This window comes from Anabrus simplex, chromosome 2, assembly GCF_040414725.1.
Source record: "Anabrus simplex isolate iqAnaSimp1 chromosome 2, ASM4041472v1, whole genome shotgun sequence".
In the NCBI taxonomy this organism is placed as follows: Eukaryota; Metazoa; Arthropoda; class Insecta; order Orthoptera; family Tettigoniidae; genus Anabrus; species Anabrus simplex.
This window is the reverse complement of record NC_090266.1, coordinates 186,860,187-186,878,804: the sequence shown is the minus strand read 5'-3', so window position 1 is coordinate 186,878,804 and position 18,618 is coordinate 186,860,187.

Genomic DNA, 18,618 nt, shown 5'->3' with positions numbered 1-18,618 from the left:
ATTGATATAACACCGGCAAACGACAGTTCGTGATAGTCAAGCGTGCTTGAGGTAAAAGGAAGAAATCGGTGCCGGTTAGTCGGAGGTCCGAGTCCGATATAGGACGATTTTTTATTTTGTTGTGAAATATTCTTTAGTGTTCTAAATTATGATCCGTTCTCATGTTTCAGGCACACTGTTATGATCATATCTAAGTAGCTCTTAATTAGAGGAGCTATTTGCAGCAAAATAAGCTATTACCGACAGAGGTGCAATGGGCTTGTGCATGGCCATTCGATTAATGAAGGAAATATTCAAAATGACCACGTCTTTCGTTAATGCATATCTGAGTACGGTAGAAGTGAGTCATTCATGCTTGCTGCAGCGTATGTGGTGGGACCTGCCTGGAATGATTACTATGTGTTGTTTGATATGCCCTACGCACGAAATCCAGTCGTTGCTTGGTTGAATGGGTGTATCATAATGCTGACAATAAGTGCAGTGCGCTTCAGTCGTAGCCGTTTGCCATATATATTTATGTATTTTGCATGTATTTATTCCTTTCTGATGTATGCTCTCTTTCTTAACGTGAAATGTGACTTTCGAGACTTAAGGAAGTTAAAAAACTTAATAAGTTAAACCTTAACTACGAATGCCTTAAAAGTATAACAATAAAAATGAAAAGCTCGCAGCTAGATTCAACTGTGAATCCGTCGAAAAAATTGCATGCTGGCTGCGATTAGTACCATGTAGCTACTCCGGGCAGCGAAGAATAGGTCTCCTATCTCTATACTAATGGAATAATCTACTATCGCTTCGAAACTGACCTTGAATGTTACAAATTCTGAACTCAAATGTGCAGACAGGTTTACCTTGCTAAAAACACCACAGCGTGCTAAAGAAGCATATATAGTTGCAACTATTCCCTACGACTAGAGTATGTGCCTATTACTTGCTTAAATGTGTCTAGCGTTATGTTTCAGGTGGTATTCACAATGAATGTGTCCGCAGTTGGTGCTTACGTGGCGATGAATATTATGTATGTTTATTATACCTTCCTTAGAAGAATATCTGAGACTTCAGAAAAGTCAAGTCTTCGTAAAGGATGCCTTGAAGGGTACGAAATAAAAATTAAGACAAGCAGGACTCAAACAGTTTTCGAACCCTTATTGCTCCCTGTAGATAAACCACGCATATCTAACATGCCTAATTCCGCGCAGTTATTATCTGCGCACTTTTTATCGATAGATTTGTGTACGGGTTTGAGGAGTAAGGAGGGAGCAAGTCCGGTTCCAGTAGTACTGCCAACTGAATGGAAATGAAATCAGAATTGAATCGTTAATATGATCTATCGATATGAATTTTGCTAAACCTTTGTTATCTTAAGCCAACAACTGTGTCACGCAAACATTATATAACATTATATAACATTTCTCGATGCGAATCTTATTCCTAGAGTGAATTCTATAGTTTATCTTTGCTGCGTAAATAACAACAGTACTAGTACGTAAAGGGTACGCCAGATGTCGCACAGCGATGCATAAGCGATTCATAGTTTGTGTTTCAAAGGTTGCCATGTCGAATCCCGAAGATTGCTGAGGTCGACCAATTCAGCACTAGGGTGTAAATCTATCCAGAAGAGGTGCGCAGATAATACTTCCCGCTTGAACGTCTAGCTGTTACAACTCTGTATTCACGAGCAGAACGAAAGTTCTCGCTTCGTAAATTTACTGATGTGTTACAGCCTTATGGTCCAGTTTTATGACCTTATTGAACGCTGTAATGGTTAGTAATTACATGACGTAAGCTATTACATCTGCTGTACAGCATTTGCGTGCCACAGATTATAAAATACTGCGAAAAACGCGTTTCTTTCAATTTGGATGTGATGAGACTATAAAAAACGGTGGTGAATTGACATGACTGTATTTGGTCCTAACCTATCACGTTTTCTATGATACTGTGACCACCCTTTTCTATCAAAAGAAAATGGCCTCTTGAACCAATCAGGTGCGCAATTCTCTACCGACAGCTAAAGGAGTTGCTATGGTGTGTACAGTACAGTAACATTTCGTAAAAATGACTGGAGACCGCCTCTGTGGTGTAGTGGTTAGTGTGATTAGCTGCCACCCTCGGAGGCCCGAATTCGATTTCCGGCTCTGTCATGAAATTTGAAAAGTGATACGAGAGCTGGAACTGGGTACACTCAGCCTCGGGAGGTCAAATGATTAGAGGTGAATTCGATTCCCACCTCAGCCATCCTGGAAGTGGCTTTCCGTGGTTTCCCACTTCTCCCCCAGGCAAATGCCGGGATGGTACCTAACTTAAGGCCACGCCGCTTCCTTCCCTCTTCCTTGTCTATCCTTTCCCATCTTCCCATCCCCCACCAAGGCCCCTGTTCAGCATAGCAGGTGAGGCCGCCTGGGTGACGTACTGTACTGGGCATCCTTCCCAGTTGTACCCCCGACCCAATGTCTCCAGGACACTACCCTGGAGGCGGTAGAGGTGGGATCCCTCGCTGAGTCCGAGGGAAAATCCAACCCTGAATGGTAAACAGATTGAGAAGAAGAAGAAAAATTACTGGAGTATTGGACTCCGCTCTACATAAAATGCTGCAGTGTTTTTGAGAAGGGCCCCACTTACTGCCTATTGTACCGTTTTAGCATTGTGCGGGGAAGTCTATATCGGACTAACTGCACATAAAACTGCTGCAAGATTTTGTGCAATATAGGACTAATGGGTATTTAATTCCTAGCTGCATATGTTTCGGCAAAAATAGGGGAAGCTGTACCACCCGGTATAACTTGCTAATGTAATCAGTTTCTACATTGACTTTGCTCTTGATTCTGTATCCTGAATGCTATAACTGTATGGATAATGGGAGACCCTCGCATTACAATTTTTTGTATGAAAACTATCATTGTAAAATATAGCCTCATTTCTTGTCCCTTTCAACGAAGACATAACTCTTTAGTTTTACGTGCAGATGGTAACACTGATTTTGGTAACATTGCTGTGTCATTGTCTAGAAGTGTTTGTACTTCATAACTGTGGCCATCTGATAGGAGAAGACTATTTGAATTAAAGTTAAACTTAACAAACTCAATTAAGGCCCAGTCTTGCACTGTTGCGTGATCTTCTATAATCATTTCTGGTTGTAATGCTTCCCTGAAATTTATATCAAAAACTAGCATCAGAATACCTAACACTTTAACATAGCAGATTTATTTGCGTACAGCATAGCATTTCTCTGCAGTGATGGCATAAAAAAGGGATTCCGTTGTGTCGCTTTTTTCTACATATTAAATTTCCGTGAAGCAGTTAAGAAAAATGATTCCATGACAACTCAATGGAGTGGACATTTGATGACTATGAAGGTCTATATTAGCGCAGTAGCTAATGCTCGTGTGACTCGATTTCGATTCTCGGTTCTGACACGAGTATAAGACGGGATTTCGTGAGTGTACTTAGCCTCTGACCACGCTAGATGTGTCGTTCTGAAGTTTCACACTTCCATTCCATGTGAATGTCAGAATGGCACTTTACGAAAACTCCACTTCTATTTATTCTCAATTTTACTTCTAATTAGTTACTAACACACACCCTAACACAGACACCACTTCGACCCAGGTTGTCAAATAAATCTCCAGACTAAAACAGGGTCGTTCACTACTACAACAAGAGGTACTTTGAAGCATTATTGCGTAATCAAAAGTTCTGGTTTCTTTGCACCGGTCCAAGATCCAGTTATTGTTCTGGAAGTATCTTAATTAAAAAAATATGCGAACGAGGGCACCGTAGGAGTAACTTATCGACATGAAAGTGAAATCGAGTTAGCTGCAAATACCTTCATTAGCTAACTTATAGTCTATCACAAATATTTCATTCTTTCGGATAAATTTAAAGTCGCGAGAATTGGAATTGGAATTTTGAACTGCATATATAGCAGAGCACTGACCGTCAGAATGAACGTCCAATTGTTGCTTAACGCATTAAGTAGCTTTATATATTTAAACCTTCATTATCTCATCAGGGGCTGCCTAGCTGAAGCAAGGACATTGGTTCGTTACTTCCTCAGGATGTCGAAAAATTTAGGAACGAGATTTCCACTTCTGGTCTGGAATTTCGCTCGGAATATATCATAAATTGTACGCCTCTGTGGTGTAGTGGTTAGTATGATTAGCTGCCACCCCCGGAGGGTCGGGTTCGATTCCCGGCTCTGCCTCAAAATTTGAAAAGTGGTATGAGGGCTGGAACGGGGTCCACTCAGCCTCGGGAGGTCAAATGAGTAGAGGTGGGTTCGATTCCCACCTCAGCCATCCCGGAAGTGGTTTTTCGTGGTTTTCCACTCTCCTCCAGGCAAATGCCGGGATGGTACCTAACTTAAGGCCACGGCCACTTCCTTCCCTCTTCCTTGTCTATCCTTTCCAATCTTCCCATCCCGCGACAAGGCCCCTGTTCATCATAGCAGGTGAGGCCGCCTGGGCGAGGTACTGGTCATTCTCCCCAGTTGTATCCCCCGACCCAATGTCTCATGTTCCAGGACACTGCCCTTGAGGCGGTAGAGGTGGGATCCCTCGCTGAGTCCGAGGGAAAATCCAACCCTGGAGGGTAAGCAGATTAAGAAAGAAAGATAGATCATAAAATAATACCAGGCTAATTTCTGAGGAAAAGGTGGCCGGGTATAGACCTGATCAGTCTATATTACTTACTGTAGTGTTGAGGTTGTTCATAGTGGAAGACTTTACCTCGTACTCCTCCACGAGCCTTCCTAAGGCTGCATGAGTTGGCTTTGCTTTGCATTGTTTGTACGTTTACTTAGTTTGACATTTTCTCTCTATATGCAATTATAAAATGTTAATTGATAATCGGCACTTTGTAGAAAATATCAATATGTTAGTTCAAAATTCGTAACATCTTGGTAATATTACCAACAGCATTATGAGGCAATACCTACTTCGCTACGTTAAAATAGACATTTAATTCACATAACTAAATGAAAAGCGAAGACATTTCCGGGTAGGGTGTGGTACATTACTGACCTTTGTAGAGACTGGATGGTTGATAATGCTGCGCATAGTCTCCCGTGAAATGTTGAGAGTTAGGAACCCACCTGGGCCATGGCCTACAAGCCCGGAAAATATATGTTGCAACCATTGTGATGCCGGCCGTGTAAACGCACACCATTCCATCACATGACTAAATGCAAGGCTGTCAATATTATTTCTTGTTAGTTATGTTCCTGAGGGTAGATTCTAATCAAGATTCATACTACAACGGGGCGAGCTGGCCGTGCGTTTAGGGGCGCACGGCTGTGAGCTTGCATCCGGGAGATAGTGGGTTCGAATCCGACTGTCGGCAGTCCTGAAGATGGCTTTCCGTGGTTTCCCATCTTAACACCAGGCAAATGCTGGGGCTGCACCTTAATTAAGTCCACGGCCGCTTTCTTCCCACTCTTGGGCCTTTCCTATACGCCTCTGTGTACTAGACTCTGCTATTTATAATTTATTGCCTTGTATTATCACGATCTCTTCATTTGCGTTTTTCTCCATCTTATCTCTGCTGTTTGGTAATGTAGTACCTATTTTGAGTAACGGTGGTGGTGGAGGTGGGGGGGGGGGCAAAGTGTCTTGTAAAACCCCAGTTAGAGTACGGTTCCAGTGCATGGGACCCACACCAGGACTTCTAGATACGAGAAATGTAAAAGATCCAAACGAAAGCATCACGATTTGTTCTGGGTGATTGCCGACAAAAGACTAGAGTTACGAATATGTTGCAATCTTCGGGCTGGAAAGTCCTGGGAGTAAGGAGACGATCTGTTCGACTAAGCAGTAAGTTCCGAGTTGTCAGTGGAAAGATCGGCGTGGAATGTCATTAGTAGACAAAAGGATGAGTTGTGTTTTTAAATGTAGGGCAGATCATAATTTGAAGATAAAGTTAGAATTCAAGAGGAAAATTTGGGGCAAATATTCTTTTATAGGAACAGGAGTTAGGGATTGGAATAATTTACCAAAATGTTCGATAAATTTCAACTTCTTTGAAATTACTTAAGAAAAAAATTGGTGAACGACTGGTAGGGAATCTGTCACCTTAGCGACTGCCCTGAATGCATATCAGCATTGATTGATTGATTGATTGATTGATTGATTGATTGATTGATTGATTGATTGATTGATTGATTGATTGATTGATTGATTGACATGAGGTAGCACAAAATGTGCTAGAATTTTTTTTACAGAATTTGAGTACAGCTAGAGGTAGTCTTCGGCAACTCTAAGAAATTCCGTTGACTTTTCTTTCTTGATATACTCTTATACCCGGCATCTCCACAGTTACTCCTCTCTCACCTGCAGTCCAACGATCTGGTTTACTGAGGCACGCAAACCTCTCCAAAGGACACAGTCCCATGATTTACAAGAGTCGCGATAAGAAATACACCTTCTGCTTGCAATAATCGCATCTAAATTTATTCCACTCTTCTAGCCAACATGCCGAGCATATTTCAGAAACCTCAGATAAGATAAAAAGTCGCAGAGGGTCTCTGAAGGTACAAAAGTATGTCTTCATCAACTGTGATGAATCATTAATACCTAGCATTATTTCGCGTAAATATGAGAGTTTCTGATGGTATGAAGGACGTCCCAAAGGAAGTTTACAAGACGTGTGTCATATGTACAGGCGATGCCAGACTAATTACAATTGTGACGGTACTTTTTTTATGTTTCAGTTGGTATTTTTGGATCAGTTGATAGCACTGTACACTACCACCTTGGTAACTAACAAAACCCAGTTAAAAGTGGAGGGTCGACAGAAGCAGTGCTCCTTACAAGACGTTCCAGATGTTATTCGATTTCTCAATGCAAATAATGTGCCAGGTGCGGAAATTCATCGGCAGTTGGTGGAAGTCTATGGCGGAAGTGTAATGAGTTGCCACGGTGTGACAAAATGAAGCGATGAATTTCGGACGGAGATTTTGGAACATCTACCGTGTAGTCCTCACCTAGCGCTAAGTTATTTTCAAATATTTCCGGCTTTGAGAGAACATTTGTGACTGAGCGAGTTGGCCGTGTGTTTAGAGTCGCACAGTAGTGAGCTTGCATTCGGAAGATAGTGGTTTCGAACCCCACCGATGCAGACCCGAAGATGGTTTACCGTGGCTTCTCATCTTAATTATCTGTGTTTCAATTAAGGCTTCGGCCTCTTCCTTTCCAAACTAACCATTTCCCAGCTATTCTTCGCCAAAACCCTTCGGTGTATTAAAGCGACGTTATATAAGTAGCAAATAAATAAAAGCAAAAATATCTATGGGGCACAGATTTCAAAGTGATGATGAAGCCAGAACAACAGTGAATCGTCCGCTGAGTGGTTGGGTTTCCACATTTTATTTCATTCTATATTTTTGCTAGTGGTTTGAAAAATTGGAAACCACGGAAGAACATCTTCATGGCTGCCGGCGATGGGATTCGAACCCACCGTCTCCCGAATGCAAACTCACAGCTACGCGACCCTAATCGCACTACCAACTCGCTCAGTCCACATGTTATGAGAGTGCAATCGAAAAGCGTCTCCCACGATTGGACAAATAGCCCCCTGGAGACTACGTATGAAAATAAATTGTTAAGTGAAGTGCATAATGTGTCATGTTCAAACAATTTCAAATGTTTTATTGGCACGAAAGTTTATAAAAAATAATACTACACATGTTTTACGATAATTGAGTGATTATGGAAAAACATGTATTCCCAAAGAATGTTTGCAATGTGTATTTCTCAATATTATATAATAGTTTGAACATGATACACTATGCACTTCACTTGGCGCTTTATTTTGAGTATGGTAAAAAAATTAGCCTTTCTAAGTCTAAAGTGATATCAGTAGGTAAGAAATCCAAGAAAACTGAATGTCTGATTGGGTATACAAAGCTGGAACAGGGGGATACCTTCAAGTATTTAGGATGTGTGTTCTCCCAGGATGGTAGAACAGTAAGTGAGATTGAATCAAGGTGCAGTAAAGCTTATGCAGTGAGCTCTCAGTTTCCGTCAACAGTATTCTGTAAGATGAAAGTCAGCTCCCGGACTAAACTATCTTTATATCGGTCTGCTTTCAGACCAACTTTGCTTTATGGCAGTGAAAGCTGGGTGGACTCAGGATATCTTATTCATAAGCTAGAAGTAACAGACATGGAAGTAGCGAGAATGACTGCTGGTACAAGCAGGTGGGAACAATGGCAGGAGGGTACTCGGAATGAGGAAATAAAGGCTAAGTTAGGAATCAACTGGATGGGTGAAGTTGTACGCATAAACCAGCCGAGTGGGTGGTGGTGATATCAGGATAATCTTACGGAAGCGAGAGTACAATTGGATTTGACAGGGACTGAAAAGGAGGCGTCAGCGGCGTTCGAGAAATTAGCTATTCCAGCGTTTTCAGGAAGCCGATATGACAAACTACGAAAACCATTTCAGTACATAGTCGATTTGATTTCGAAATGTCCCTCCTCATGGTTTCTCGGACTGTTATCATTGACACCAGGGCTTGAAACCAGTGAGGTATATTGGTCGATTGAACTGAAATACCGTTTTTGCCTTATTATTTTTAGCGATTTTGCTTGATTTTAATTCGGTTCATAATTTGGCATACATGATCCTCTTTAATGTACCTCGCTTACTTATACAACATCGAATCATATCAAAGTAAATGCATTGACGATGAGATGTTAACAACTGATTACCTCCAATCTTCATCGTCTTCCGAGGTGTTTCATTCTTCGAATTATAGGAAAAATCATAAAGCGTACTCGTGAACAAAAAATAACAATTTTACTGCTCCAAATATATATCTGACATTCGTATTAAAATTACAACATATTTTGCTCATCTAAGAATAGATCATAGGAAATTAGAAAGTTGTACAATGATGTTCGTGTTGTAGTCATGGCTTAGTTCGTGAACCATGGACAACATATGAGTGGCCAAATAAATGGTCCTGGGTGCCGGGATACCAGTTGCTGTGGAATAGGTGTGGATATCCCGGACATATTCTGAATCAATGTTCCCCTTTTGCTCAGGCGGCTCGGACTATACAATCCACAAGTGGCTCCTTACCCGTGAGAGGAGAGATTCTCACTGGGACTATGTGTAAGTAGGGTAGCACAGAAGTTTCCGAGCTCAGAATATTTTAAGCAAGCTTCGGACCTGTGGGAGTAATGAAGTCCCACTTCCAATTGTCAGGCGAGAAACTCCTTGAAACAACTTGGCGGACGAAACAGAATTCTATCGAGAGCTATCACTATGAATGTTGCTTATCTAAGGGAAAAGTAGAACTGGTCATATCTGCAAAGAGCGTGGGTCTGCATCATTAGGAGTTAATGATATTCGGGTAATGGGCGATGACGAGGAAGAGACAGCAAATACACTATAGACAATACTGGACACTTCCGCATTGTCCCACATTAAACTGCGAGACATGTTGATAGTGGCGCACCTGGCGGCCCGACCTTAAACGTCAGGTGGTAAGATTGAAACTACACGAGTTGCATGCTAAAACTGATAGAAGTAATGAAACTAAATAATTGTGTTTGCCTTGTCCGAATTCTTGGCTGGATGGTCAGCGTCGAGGCCTTCTCTCCAGAGGGTCACGGATTCCATTCCCGGCGGGATCGGAGATTTCAATCGCGTCTAATTAATTCTTCTGGTTCGGGGACTGGGTGTTTATGTTTGTTCCAACTCTTTCTCTTCATATTCAGACAACACACTACACTTCCAACCTCCACAGAAACGTGCAATAGTGATTACTAGATCTTGGACTTTTAGGAGCTAAAATGTTATTTAGCCGCCTAAATAGGCGGTCAAATAGGTTATGAAAACATTTTAGACAGCTTCAGTTTTACGTATTTTAATAGACGGCAATTAAAAGTCGTGTTTATTTTGCTAAATTGATAATAACTCGTTAGGGGGGAATATAAAACAAGTTTCCCTCAACTCTTTGCTGCAAACGTCACAGAATATAATTTTATCATCCGATGTGAAATAGCGAAACTCATGTAAATTCTTAATTAAAGGCGACTATTGCGGCATAATGCACACACTGAGCACACAGGAATACCGAAATATTCTCACAGAATGGAATTGAGTTTTTCAGTGGATACTGTCTCCAGCCCCATGACAAACTACTGAAGTGTTCGCTGCGGGAGGTTCTTAAGGATTTCCGGGGAGTGTGGTTTACAGCTTTCCGATTTTAAGATTTTGTTTAACATACTGAAAACGAGTCAGCAAATATTGTATTTCCTTTGAATATATTTAAATCATGTTAACAGATTTTGCGATAAATATAGATACTATAGGAATATAGCCAAACATAGATTCTAACGCCAATTCAGGCAGTTTTAGGCTCTATAGAACCACCGTATCTAACATTATAAATACATGAAACGTGTAAATACAACTTCATTTTAAGTTCTGCAATCAGGAACAAAATACGCTTTTCCCAAAATTACATCCCTCCATATGGGGTTGGCGTTAGGAAGAGCATCTGGCCGTAAAATAGGGCCAAGTACACATGTTAGACACAGCTCGCACCCACGGCCCCACAGATCTAGGGAATGCGGTAGGAAAAGAAGTATTTTTATGTGTTTTGTTTTAATTTACTTCATGTATCTAAGACAAGAATACTTGACAGCTAAATGTTAAACCTAATGTGATGTGTACACTAATATTTTGCAATATTGGAATTTACATACAATGATTTGTCTCTAGGAAATCGGAAGAAAGGTTTCTATAGCTGAACAAGTTCAAAGTTATTGCAGCCAAAAACAGCATAAACCTTACCATATATGTTTCATTGCTTATATGATTGTAATTCTAAAAACTTTCGTCACCGGATAAATTATAATTTCGCAGAAATCTTCTTCTTAACGCAAATCAAATATCAAAATTTCACACTGCATAAGCTGATTGGCATTAGTACTACAATTAGTTTTCAGGTCGCCCCGCTAGGTGCGCTGGCAATTAATGCCTTGCGATGTCTCGCTGTGTGTCACGTATTCTCAAGTGTATTTGGAGGCAGCAGACTATAAAGTGTTCTTAAAAGGTGTTAAAAATGGAAGAACAGAGTGTGGGGGAAGGACTGTTCATGAAGAATACTATTGCATGCAACACAGTTCCTTTTAGGCATGTAAATGAGCGAATGATATGGGTAGACTTAGCTGTTAGAGGAATTCGAAGGAGAGTTTTCTAGGTATATTCACGATGTGAGGGTGCAGATAACGAAAAAACTGACAAGTTTTATGAAGACCTGAGTGACATCATAGTCAGAATCAACAGCAATGATAGTATAACCGAGCGAACTGGCCGTGCGGTTAAGGGCTCGCAGCTCTGAGCTTCGGGAGATAATGGGTGCGAACCCCACTGTCGGCAGTCCTAAATATAGTTTTCCGTGGTTTCTCAATTTCACATCAGGCAATTGCTGGGGCTGTACCTCAGTTAAGGCCACTGCGGCTTCCTTCCCACTCCTAGACCTTTCCTGTCCAATCGTTGCTATAAGACCTGTATGTGTCGGTGCGACGTAAAGCAAATTGAAAGAAAAAGAAAGGATATTGCTAACCGGTGATTTCGATGCGAGAATTAGAAATAGAACTAAGATGAGTAAATGAGCGGAAAATATGAAAGCTAATGGGAATGAGAAGCGTTTGCTGCACTCACGTGCTAATATGGGATTAGCAGATACGAATATATTCTTCAAGCGTAAGAATATTCACCACTATATAAGGGTGGCTAGGGGAACCAGATCAATAGGCCTCAATAGGCTATATTTTAACTGGCTTTGAATTCAGGAAATCTGTTAAAATGTGCGGGTATTCTGGAGATTTAATGATGATGCATACCAGTGAACTAAGTATCTATCGGTATCTCTCTGCGGGCGAATAAGGAGAGAGAATATTCAGGACGAGGAAATTAAACTGAAGAACATGCATATGATTAGTGAAAAATTTTAAACAATAGACAATAAGCACCTTCAGGATGTACCAGTAGAAAGAGAATGGGAAGCGTACAGGAATGCTGTATTTCCAACAGCGAGGGAATGCTGTGGAACAGCTGTGTATAGAGATGGGAAAATGCGAACATCTTTGTGGAATGATGAAGGACGGGCAGCCTGTAAAAGTAAAATGAAGGCGTGTCAGAAATGGCTCCATGGCTGATGCAGACAGGGAACTGGACCTAGATCAAAGAAATAAAATGAAATAATTCATTGTTGAAACCAAGAAGTCGTAATGGAATTATCTCGGTAGTAACATCGAAAGGCCAGGTCAGGCAGCAGGGATACATTTCCGGACACCTAGATGAATGTTAGAAATGGAGGGAGAAGGAAATGAATAGATTTTTGGGTAAATTAGAGGTGAACTCATAGTGCGGTAGATCCCGGGGAATCACTAAACAGGTGGGAGGAATATTTTGGTAATCTTCTCAACGTAAAGGGAAATATTTCTCTTGACGCCGCGAACAACTGAGCTCATAGGAAGTGGGAGGATGATATTAGTGAAATTACGTTTGAGGAAGTGTAAAGGATGGTAAGGAAATCCACTTTCATAATGCAGCAAGAATAGATGAAATTAGACCTTAATTGGTGGAAAATAGTGGAAAGGCAGAGATGAAATGTCTTCACGCAGTAATAAGATAAACACGGAATGTTAGTAAGGTATGTTCTGATTGGCCGAAAGCAAAAATTTCACCTATCTATAAGCAAAGTAACAGCAAGGACTGCAACAGCTATCGAGGTATTCCATTGATCAGTATACAAGGCAAGGTGTTCACAGGCATTTTAGAAGCGAGGGTACGATCAATGGTGAGAGTAAGTTGGATGAAAAACAGTGTGTTTTGAGACCACAGAGAGGCTATAAAAATCAGATATTCAGTGGGTGGCGTGTAACAGAAAAGTGATACGAGAGGAAGAATCAGTTATGTTTGTGTTCCGCAGCTCTGGAGAAGACATGACAGAGTACCGAGGGGAAGAAAATGTTTTTTTGCTAGTTGCTTTACGTCGCACCGACACAGATAGGTCTTATGGCGACTATGGGAGAGGAAAGGCCTAGGAATGGGAAGGAAGCGGTCGTGGCCTTAATTAAGGTACAGCCCCAGCATTTGCCTGGTGTGAAAATGGGAAAGCACGGAAAACCGTCTTCAGAGCTGCCAACAGTGGGGTTCGAACCCGCTATCTCCCGGATGCGAGCTCACGGATGGGCGCTCCTAACCGCACGGCCAACTCGCCCGGTGGGAAAAATATTTGCCGTACTGTGGAATTATGGGATTAAGAGTAGATCATTACAAGAAATCAAAGGATGTGAAATTGACAACTGGGCTACAGTGAGAACTGATGGTAGAATGAGTTCTTAGTTCAACGGGTTCACGTTCGTTGTTCGTAGTTTACATGGATCCTCTACTGAAAGGTATGAAGTGGCAGGGAGGGATTCAGCAAGGTGGAAATGTAGCAAGCAGTTGGCCTATGCAAACGACTTCATATTAATGGCAGACTGTGCTGAAAGCCTGCAGATAATATTTTGGAACCTGAAAATTTGTGTGAGTATGATATGAAAATTAGCATTTCCAAAACTAGAGTGATGTCAGTACGGATGCTACCAAAAATAACCGAATATCGGCAAGAAATAGAAAACTGGAACTGTTAGGTGATTTCAAGTACCTCGCATGTGTATTATCCCAAGATGGTAGTACCGTATTAGAAAGCGAGATAGAATGAAGATTCAGCAAAGAAAATGCAGTGAGCATGCACTTGAGATCAACAGTAGTCTGTAAGAAAGATGTCAGCTCCCGGAAGAAACCATCTTTATACCGGTCTGCTTTCAGACGAATTTTACTTTATGGGAGTGAAAGCTGAGTAGACTCAGGACATCTTACTCATGAAAGCAGCGAGAATGAAATCTGATACAAACAGGTGGGAACAATGGCAGAAAGTTAATCGGAATGAGAAGATATAGGCTGATTTAGGAATGAACTCGATGGATGAAGTGGTTCGCATAACCCGGCTTCGATGATGCGGTCATGCGAGGCAAATGGAGGAAGGTAGGTTACCTAGGCAGCACTCGGTCATCGAGGTAAGAGAAGCAGAGGGAGACCAAGTCGGCTATAGTTAGACTCACTTTCTAATGATTTAAAGATAGGAAGTGTGGATCTAAACGAGGCCGCAAAGCTATTTACAAATGGAGGATTGTGGAAGCGTTTAGTAAATACTCAGAAGCTTGCAGACTGAGCTCTGAAAGCCATAAGAGTCTATAATGAAAAGGTTTGTATTTATGTATGCATGTATAGTAATCTATATATATAAAATAGCTTGTCCTGACTGACTGACTGACTGACTGACTGATTCATCATCGCCGAGCCAAAACTACTGGACATAAAGAAATGAAATTTTGGGCATAGATTCATATTAAGATGTAGGTGCTCGCTAAGAAAGGATTTTTGGATATTCCTTCGCTAAGGGGGTGAAAAGGGGGTTGGAATTTTAAAATGAGTGTATCTATATCTCAAAACTTTGAAAGTTTACAGATGTAAAAATTGGTATTTAGAATCTCCTTTAAAAATAAGGAAATACGTATTTTTTTGTTTTCAGAAAATCCCAATAGGAGGGGTGAAAAACGGTAAAAAAGAAGGGGGTTGAATGCCTTTAATCAGAATACCGGTACTTATATCTCAGAAACTGAAGATATTACAGACCTGAAAATTGGTACTTTTGATCTCTTTTAAAAATAAAGAAACACGTATTTTTTTGTTTTTGAAAAATCCAATTAATGGGAGGGTGAAAAGGGGGGTGAATTTTTAAAAACAGTGCATCTATATCTCAAAACTTTTAAAGTTTACAGATGTAAAAATAGGTATTTAGAATCTTCATTAAAAATAAAGAAATACGTATTTTTTTTGTTTTCGGAAAATCCCAATAGAAGGGGTGAAAAGGGGTGAAAATGGATTGAATGCCTTTAATGAGGATACTTATATCTCAGAAACTGAAGATATTACAGACCTGAAAATTGGTACCTTTGATCTCTCTTAAAAATAAAGAAACACGTATTTTTTGGTTTTTGGAAAATCAAAATAATGGGGGGTGAAAAGGGGGGTGAATTTTTAAAATGAGTGCATCTATATCTCAAAACTTTGAAAGTTTACAGATGTAAAAATTGGTATTTAGAATCTCCTTTAAAAATAAGGAAATACGTATTTTTTTGTTTTCAGAAAATCCCAATAGGAGGGGTGAAAAACGGTAAAAAAAAGGGGGTTGAATGCCTTTAATCAGAATACCGGTACTTATATCTCAGAAACTGAAGATATTACAGACCTGAAAATTGGTACTTTTGATCTCTTTTAAAAATAAAGAAACACGTATTTTTTTGTTTTTGAAAAATCCAATTAATGGGAGGGTGAAAAGGGGGGTGAATTTTTAAAAACAGTGCATCTATATCTCAAAACTTTTAAAGTTTACAGATGTAAAAATAGGTATTTAGAATCTTCATTAAAAATTAAGAAACACGTATTGTTTTGTTTTCGGAAAATCCCAATAGAAGGGGTGAAAAGGGGTGAAAATGGATTGTATGCCTTTAATGAGGATACTTATATCTCAGAAACTGAAGATATTACAGACCTGAAAATTGGTACCTTTGATCTCTTTTAAAAATAAAGAAACACGTATTTTTTGTTTTTGGAAAATCCAAATAATGGGGGTGAAAAGGGGGGTGAATTTTTAAAATGAGTGCATCTATATCTCAAAACTTTGAAAGTTTACAGATGTAAAAATTGGTATTTAGAATCTCCTTTAAAAATAAGGAAATACGTATTTTTTGTTTTCAGAAAATCCCAATAGGAGGGGTGAAAAACGGTAAAAAAGTGGGTTGAATGCCTTTAATCAGAATACCGGTACTTATATCTCAGAAACTGAAGATATTACAGACCTGAAAATTGGTATTGGGGATCCACTTTAAAAATAAGGAAACACGTATATTTTCGTTTTTGAAAAATCCGGATAATGGGGGGTGAAAAGGGGGGTGAATTTTTAAAATGAATGTGTCTATATCTTAAAACTTTAAAAGTTTACAGATGTAAAAATTGGTATTTAGAATCTCCCTTAAAAGTAAAGGAATAAGTATTTTTTCGTTTTCTGTAAATCCCAATAGGAGGGGTGTAAAAGGGTGAATAGTGGGTTGAATGCCTTTAATGAGGATACATATATCTCAGAAACTGAATATATTACAGAACTAAAAATTTGTATATGGGATCTCCTTTAAAAATAAAGAAACGCGTATTCTCGGAAAATCCAATGAAAAGGGGGGGGGGAAGAATTCTAAAATTAATTGACTTAATTGTATGAGAATACATTCATCTAATAAAAACTAAAGTTGTTACGGACGTGAAAATTGGTATTTTGATCTCCTTTAAAAACAAAGAAATACCCGTTTTGTGGGGGAAACCATCTTGGGGGGCGGGAGTGGAAAGGAATTGAATTCCTTTCATGAGGACACATAAATCAAAAACTGAAGAAGTTAGAGTCGTGATATGTGCTATTTAGATGATCCTTTACTATTAAAGAAACAAGTATTTTTTGCCGGAAAATTCACTTAGAGGGGGGGGGGGAGAAGTGTGAAAGGAAGTAAAAAAAAGCGAATTATTTTTATGGGGATACTTATATCTCAAAACTCAAGGTAATAGACGTGAACATTGGGGTTTGGAATCTCCTTTAAACATAAAGAAACACTCCTTCTTTTAATTTTTTTTTTTGGGGGGGGGGGCTGGTAAATAAACTTAACTGCGGTGGGGTGTAAAAGGAGGTGAGACCAATTGATTTTGCTGTTCATAATGTTCTTATAAGGAGCCTCCGTTGCTCAGGCGGCAGCGCGCCGGCCTCTCACAGCTGGGTTCCGTGGTTCAAATCCCGGTCACTCCATGTGACATTCGTGCTGGACCAAACGGAGGCGGGACAGGTTTTTCTCCGGATACTTCGCTTTTTCCTGTCATTATTCATTCCAGCAACACTGTCCAATATTTCATTTCATTTGTCATTCATCAATCATTGCCCCAGAGGTGTGCTTCGGCAGCCGGCACAATTCCTACTGTCGCCGCTAGATGGGGCTTTATTCATTCCATTCCTGACCCTGTCGAATGACTGGAAACATGCTGTATATTTTCGATGTACTTATTCTGATCATAAACCGATCTTTTTAATCTTTCCTGGGTTCGTTTTCAACAGCCAACTTTTCCTTCGGAGAACGTTCTTATATTACAGTAGATTCTCCTGGCATATGAATAAAAATTTAAACACATTTGAAATCAACGATAGGAATGAGATTGACCGTCCAATTGTTCACCTCTATAATAAGGTCAATAATGCACGGAAGTATGTCATTCGTATCGCCAGAAATCCCGCACACTTGCCTACGTGCGACATTGGTGCTGGTCACATTCTCAACAATAACAATGGCAGCAGATGTAATTTACTGCCAAGTAGCGGTCTTGCATCTTGATGTGGGGTCCAGAGCATCTATAATAAAATAATAATAATAATAATAATAATAATAATAATAATAATAATAATAATAATAATAATAATAATTATCATCATCATCGTCATCATCATCATCATCATCATAATAATGTTCTGGACCGTCGTCAAATGTGAGGACCGCGGTGGAAACGGGTCCTGGACGGGTAATGACTAAGAATGCAGTCTGGCCGCGGGTTCAGTACCGCCAAGGCACCCAAGACGACACCACGCCGGATCTCCTGAAGGATTTGTTCCATATTAAAAATGCTTATAAGAAAAGATGGCAAAGATTTAGGGACCCAACTGACAGGGTGGAATACCTGGACCTAGCCTGGGAAGTACGAAATCGATTGCTGGAAATAAAGATTGAAAAATGGGAGGAAACTTGCCATAATCTATTAGAAAACGAGTCAGATCGCGAATTTTGGCGGATTCTCGCAGAAAACGATTCAGATCGCGAATTTCGGCTGATTATATATCTAAAACAACATTCAATTATAAATTTCAGTATAATATCGTAGCGAAGCACGGGTATCTTGCTAGTCTATCTATATATATAAAATAACTTGTCCTGACTGACTGACTGACTGACTGACTGATTCATCATCGCAGAGCCAAAACTACTGGACGTAAAGAAGTGAAATTTTGGGGATATATTCATATTAAGATGTAGGTGCTCGCTAAGAGAGGATTTTTGGATATTCCTTCGCTAAGGGGGTGAAAAGAGGGGTGAAATTTTAAAATGAGTGTGTCTATATCTCGAAAGTTTAAAAGTTTACAGATGTAAAAATTGGTATTTAGAATCTTCTTTAAAAATAAGGAAACACGTATTTTTTTGTTTTCAGAAAATCCCAATAGGAGGGGTGAAAAGGGGTGAAAATGAGGAAAATGGGTTGAATGCCCTTAATCAGGATACCAGTACTTATATCTCAGAAACTGAAGATATTACAGACCTGAAAATTGGTACTTTTGATCTCTTTTAAAAATAAAGAAACACGTATTTTTTGGTTTTTGGAAAATCCAATTAATGGGAGGGTGAAAAGGGGGTGAATTTTTAAAATGAGTGAATCTATATCTCCAAACTTTTAAAGTTTGCAGATGTAAAAA